The 7,072-nt window shown below is 38.8% G+C and overlaps 1 pseudogene; it reads left to right on the top strand.

Moving 5' to 3' along the window:
* The first annotated feature begins 391 nt into the window (after positions 1-391).
* LOC128576721 (proliferation-associated protein 2G4-like) lies at positions 392-6,465 on the top strand (annotated as a pseudogene).
* Positions 6,466-7,072: the final 607 nt, after the last annotated feature.

Raw genomic sequence — 7,072 nt, 5'->3', positions numbered from 1 at the left:
AGCAAGCTTCAGGCTAAGATTTACCCCAACTTCCTCTACTCGGTTCTCAGGGGACAGGCTGGCCAAGAGAACGGGAGCCCTGTGGCTTCCTCAGAGCTCTCGTACTGCCCACATTCTCCAGGAGTCTCGGAGAACACAGTCCATTACCATTGTTTCTGCAGACTTTTCCTGCACAAAATCTGATAAAGTCGCCAAAAGGAAAGACTAGGCTCCTTTTAGACACAACCTCCCCTCAGTATCACAAAGAGACCTTCTGATCAGGACGGCAAGTTGGTTAGTGTACTCCCACTGGAGAAGTATAAAATTAAGGTGCCCATTACAAAAGCAACATCCCTGAAGGATGTCAACAAAAAGTGTAAGGACTGTTTCCCTGAGCTACTCAGGAGAATGCATGGAGCGCATGGAGCTGGTCCTTGGCCTTAAACTGAAGAAAGTAGACCCCAGCAATCATTCCAATGCTCACGTCAGTGAACTGGACCACCCCCACAGTGAGAGTCTGACTAAGTGGTAAGAGGTTTCCCAAGATGCTCCTGGGTATAAACCTCATGAAGGGCAACTGAACCACAGAAGAGGAGATTTGATCATTTCTTTTTCTTTTTTTTTTTTTTTCAAGACAGAATCTCACTATGTTGCCCTTGGTAGAGTGCCGTGGCGTCACAGCTCACAGCAACCCCCAACTCTTGGCAAATTTAATGCTTTAGATGTCTACATTCAAAAAAGAGAAAGAGAGCACATCAACAAATTCAGAAGCCATCTTACGGAATTGGAAAAAGAAGAACAATCTAAGCCTAAACCCAGTACCCAGTAGAAGGAAAGAAATCTCCAAAATTAAATGAGAGATCAATGAAATTGAAAAAAAAAATCATTCAGAAAATTAATGAAACAAGGAGGTTTTTTTTAAACAATAAATAAAATAGATAAACCTTTGGCCATACTAACTAGAAATCAAAAAGAAAAATCTCTAGTAACCTCAATCATAAATGATAAAGGGGAAATAACAACTGATGCCACAGATATACAAAAGAGCATCTCTGAATACTACCAGAAACTCTATGCCCAGAAATTTGACAATGTGAAGGAAATGGATCAATATTTGGAATCACACCCTCTCCCTAGACTTAACCAGGAAGAAATAGAGCTTCTGAACAGACCAATTTCATGCACTTAGATTAAAGAAACAATAAAAAAGCTTCCAACAAAAAAATGCCCTGGTCCAGATGGCTTCACACCAGAATTCTATCAAACCTTCAAGGAAGAGCTTATTCCTATACTGCAGAAATTATTCCAAAAAATTGAGGAGGAAGGAACCTTCCCCAACACGTTCTACGAAGCAAACATCACTCTGATACCAAAAGCAGGAAAAGACCCAACTAAAAAGGACAATTTTAGACCAATTTCATTAATGAATATAGATACAAAAGTTCTCAACAAGGGCGGCGCCTGTGGCTCAGTTGGTAAGGCGCCGGCCCCATATACCGAGGGTGGCGGGTTCAAACCCGGCCCCGGCTGAACTGCAACCAAAAAATAGCTGGGCATTGTGGCGGGTGCCTGTAGTTCCAGCTACTCGGGAGGCTGAGGCAAAAGAATCGCTTAAGCCCAGGAGTTGGGGGTTGCTGTGAGCTGTGTGATGCCATGGCACTCTACCAAGGGCCATAAAGTGAGACTCTGTCTCTACAAAAAAAAAAAAAAATTCTCAATAAAATCCTAGCCAATAGATTACAGCTTATCATCAAAAAAGTCATACATCATGATCAAGTAGGTTTAATCCCAGGGATGCAAGGCTGGTTTAACATACGCAAGTCCATAAATGCTACACACCATAATTCAGGGGTCCTCAAACTACGCCCCACGGGCCACATGAGGCGGTGCGATTGTATTTGTTCCCGTTTTGTTTTTTTACTTCAAAATAAGATATATGCAGTGTGCACAGAAATTTGTTCATAGGTTTTTTCTTTTTTTTAAACTATAGTCCGGCCCTCCAACAGTATGAGGGACAGTGAACTGGCCCCCTGTTTTAAAAGTTTGAGGACCCCTGCAAGTGCCATATTAACAGAAGCAAAATAAAGACCATATATTCCTCTCAATAGATGCAGAAAAAGCATTCAGTAAAATCCAGAATTCAATAAAATCTAATTAGAACACTGAAGAGTATAGGCATAGGTGGCACATTTCTGAAACTGATTGAAGCTATCTATGACAAACCCACAGCTAATATTTTACTGAATGGAGTAAAACTGAAAGCTTTTCCTCTTAGAACTGGAACCAAACAAGGTTGTCCTCTGTCACCTTTACTTTTCAACATAGTGCTGGAAGTTCTAGCCAATACAATTAGGCAAGAAAAGGAATAAAGGGAATCCAAATAGGAGCAGAGGAGGGCAAAATCCCCCTTTGCTGATGACATGATCTTATACTTAGAGAACCCCAAAGACTCAACCACAAGACCCATGGAAGTCATCAAAAAACACAGTAATGTCTCAGGATATAAAATCAATGTCCACAAATCAGTTGCCTTTGTATACACCAGTAACAGTCAAAATGAGAGGCTAATTAAGGACACAACTCCCTTCACCATAGCTTCAAAGCAAATGAAATACCTAGGAATATACCTAACGAAGGAGGTGAAGGACCTCTATAAAGAAAATTACGAAATCCTCAGAAAGGAAATAGCAAAGGATATTAACAAATGGAAGAACATACCAAGCTCATGGCTGGGAAGAATCAACATTGTTAGAATGTCTATACTTCCCAAAGCAATCTGCCTATTCAATGCCATTCCTATTAAAATACCAACATCGTACTTTCAAGATTTGGAAAAAATGATTCTGCGTTTTGTATGGAACCAGAAAAAAACCCATATCGCTAAGGAAGTTCTTGGTAATAAAAATAAAGCTGGGGGCATCACCATACCAGATTTTAGGCTGTACTATAAAGCCATAGTGGTCAAGACAGCATGGTACTGGCACAAAAATAGAGACATAGACATTTGGAATTGAATAGAAAACCAGGGAATGAAACTAACATTTTACAACCACCTAATCTTCGATAAACCTAACAAGATCATACCTTGGGGGAAAGACTCCTTATTCAGAGTGAAAGAAATGCTTATACACTGTTGGTGGGCCTGCCAATTAGATTAACATCTATGTAAAACACAGGCATCACAAAAGTCACCATAATAGGGAACATGGGAAGTTGTAGCTGAATTTACATTTATTTTAAAATATTCATTACAAAATTTTGCAAAATATTTACAAAACGTTCTCTAAATGTTGTCCACCTCTTTGTAAAATTCTATAATGAATATTTTGTAAATACTGGCGGTTCCTGGGTTTTGAATGAAATAGGTTCTGTAGGTTTGTTCTTAAGTTGCATTTGTATGTAAGTTGCAACAGGTACCTATTACCTGTAATAGCCTCCATTCCTAAGTGCAAGTCAAACATCAGTCAGATGTTTGTAACTCAGGGATGGCCTATGAAGTTACATTTAGCAATAATTTCCCATTTTCCCTATGTATGATTCCTCAAGGAACTAAAAGTAGACCCACCATTTGGTCCAGCAATCCCACTATTGGGGATCTACCCAAAAGAAAAGAAGACTTTTCACCAAAAAGAAACCTGCACTCAAATGTTTATGGCAACAGAATTCACAACTGCAAAGTTGTGAAATCAACCCATGTGTCCATCAATTCATGAATGGGTTAATAAAATGTGGGATATATATATGATGGAGTACTTCTCAGTCATAAAAAAGATGAATTAATACCTTTTGCAACAATCTGGTTGGAACTGGAGACCATTCTCCTAAGTGAAATATTTCAAGAATGGAAAAACAAATGCCACATATATGTATTATTATCTTGGAACTAACCCAATAAGTACACATGCACAGAGGGAAGTAAAACTCAGTGGAAATCAACCATGGGGGAAGGATTAAAAACCCACCTAATGGATACAACAAACACTATTTGGATGACGAGCACACCTGTAGCCAGAACTCAAGCATTACAAAAGCAATCCACGTGACCTAGAACAATTGTACCCCTTTAATATTTTGAATTTTTAAAAAAAGGAAAAAAAAATAAAGAAACTTGAGATAATCATGATTGCAAATAAAAATGTTAAGGATATCATAGAAAAGCTATACTTATGAAGGAAAGACAAAAACAATCGAAAAGAAAGATAATTGAGACCCCTAGAACAGAGATCTCATCAAAGAGATCAAAAAAAGCATCCAAAGATGTGATAAAATTTTCCTGTAGTTAACATAAACATGAGTATGCAAAATGAAAAAGCACATTAAGTCCAGAAAAAAACTGTTTCATAGCAATTATCATGTTCTGGTTAAGTTATTCAACTTCAAAAATAAAGAATATTTCAGGAATTCAGGAGAGAAAAATCCAATTGGTACAAAGGATGGATGGGGTGAGTGGGAAGGATTGGGCTATGATCAGTCTGCTCATAATAACTTTCAAAGACAGGACAGTGGAAATGTGTCCACAACACTCCAAGGGAAAGTGTACCCCAGAATATTATACCCAGTCATGATGACATTCAAATAAAAGGCAATATGCAGATATTATCAGCCATAAAAAAAGGAATACAATACACATGAGCCTTTCTTAGAAAGCAAGACATGAATATGCAACCTGTTTAATTAAGAGATGCATCAAAATTAAGAACACATAGTAAAAACATTGGTGGTAAAAGCCCCATTTATCTAGAGATCAATTTTAGATAATTGTTTGAGTTATCAAAATAGAAAAAATAAATACAATATAAACTATAACAATTCAAAAATAATAATATAATAAGATAAAGAGGAGGAGGGGAAGTAGAGGAATAAAAATGCTAATGCCTTCACATCTCATATCAGGAATCTAAATTAATACTATATAAAACTAGACCTGAGCGGCCAGGCCTGGATTGGAGTCTGTGGAGGGGTACTTTGGACTTTGGTGGAAGCATTCAGTTTAGGTGTGTCAGTACTGAGCCTGTGTGAGAAAGGTGATGCCACAATTATGGAAGAGACAGGGAAAATCTTCAAAAAAGAAAAGGAAATGAAGAAAGGTATTTCCCACCAGCATTTCAGTAAATAACTGTGTATGCCACTTCTCCCCTTTGAAGAGTGACCAGGACTATATTCTCAAGGAAGGTGACTTGGTAAAAATTGACCTTGGGGGTCCACATGAATGGCTTCATGACCAATGTGGCTCATACTTTTGTGGTTGATGGATCTCGGGGGGCCCAAGTAACAGGGTGGAAAAGCAGATGTCATTAAGGCAGCTCACCTTTGTGCTGAAGCTGCCCTAGGCCTGGTCAAACCTGGAAACCGGAATACACAAGTGACAGAAGCCTGGAACAAAGTTGCTCACTCATTTAATTGCACACCAATAGAAGGGATGCTGTCACATCAGAAGCAACATGTCATCGATGGAGAAAAAAACTATTATCCAGAATCCCACACACCAGCAGGAGAGGGACCATGAACTAGCTGAATTTGAGGTACATGAAGTATATGCTATGGATGTTCTTGTCAGCTCAAGAGAAGGCAAGGCCAAGGGTACAGGACAAAGAACCACCATTTACCAACGAGACCTCTCTAAACAGTATAGCCTGAAAATGCAAACTTCATGTGCCTTCTTCAGTGAGGTGGAAAGGTGTTTTGATGCCATGCCATTTACTTTAAGAGCATTTGAAGATGTAAGTAAGTCTGTGGGGGCTTGGTGTTCTCCAAAATTCACATGTACCCAGAGTCTCATAATGTGTCCTGATTTGTAAATGAGGTTTTTGCTGATGCACTTAGTTAAGGTGAGGTCATACTGAATTAGGATGAGTCTTAACTCTAATGAGTTCTAGCCTCCACTATTGTGACAGAATAAATTTCCGTTGTTTAAAAAAAAAAAAAGCATTTGAAGATGAGAAAAAGGCTCGGATGGGTATGGTGGGGTGCACCAAATATGAACTGCTACAACCATTTAATGTTCTCCACAAAAAGGAGGGTGAATTTTTTGCCCAGTTTAAATTTACAGTTCTGCTCATGCTCAATGGCCCCATGCAGATAACCAGTGGTCCCTTAGAGCCTGACCTACAAGTCTGAGATGAAGGTCCAGGACACAGAGCTAAAGACCCTCCTCCAGAGTTCTGCAAGCCAGAAAAACCCAGAAAAAGGAAAACAAGAAGGCCTCCAAGACCGCAGAGATTGCCACCAGTGAGGAAACGTTAGAAGAAAATGAAGCTGAGGACTGAGGTGGGTCCCATCTCCCCAGCTTGCTGTTCCTGCCTCATACCCTTCTCACCACACCCTAGGCTCTGTGAAGTGTAGTTCATCTTCTCCACCCAAGATGGCAAGCAGAGCAGGGCCTCCCTGCCCCCATCCCAGGCCCCCAAGCCACCCCGCTTCCAACAACAACCAGCTCCAACTGACTCTGGTCTTGGGAGGCAAGGCTTCCCAGCCACTGAAGACTACTTTCAATAGAAAAAAGGAAACTGAATTATAAAATCAGGAGTCAAAAAATACTATATAAAACTAAAGCATGTACATATGAAACTAAGGTATATCTATGTATACACACAAAAAAAACCTTAAATTCTTTTCTTCTTGTAGAGATGAGGTGTCATGACTTTACCCTGGCTGGTCTTGAACTTCTAGCCTCCAGCAATCCTTCTATCTCTGCCCCCCAAAGTGCTAGCATTACTCTCAGCCCCAAAACCTTATTTTTTTTTATATTCTCTTTTGTCTTTGCTTGAAAGGGATTGTGGGATAATCTAGGAAATAATAACTCTTGTAGTAAAGACATACTGATTTATATTGTAATGATTCCTTTAGGTTTACTTCAATGTATTTTAATTTTGTTAAATTTAGGTGAAATTAAAATTATATTTAATAAAATCACTTGTGTAGTATAATCCTATTTTTAAAGTATTTTATCTATCCTTTTTTTCTTTTTTTTTCATTAAGTCATATATACATAGATCATGAATACATTTATGCCTTTGTGGGATTCAATGTGTTGATTATTTGTACAAATTGGAGTGCTTACATCCTACTAATTAACATAGATTTCACCTCGTTT

Source organism: Nycticebus coucang, chromosome X, assembly GCF_027406575.1.
Source record: "Nycticebus coucang isolate mNycCou1 chromosome X, mNycCou1.pri, whole genome shotgun sequence".
Taxonomy (NCBI): Eukaryota; Metazoa; Chordata; class Mammalia; order Primates; family Lorisidae; genus Nycticebus; species Nycticebus coucang.
This window is presented reverse-complemented; position numbering and strand designations above follow the sequence as displayed.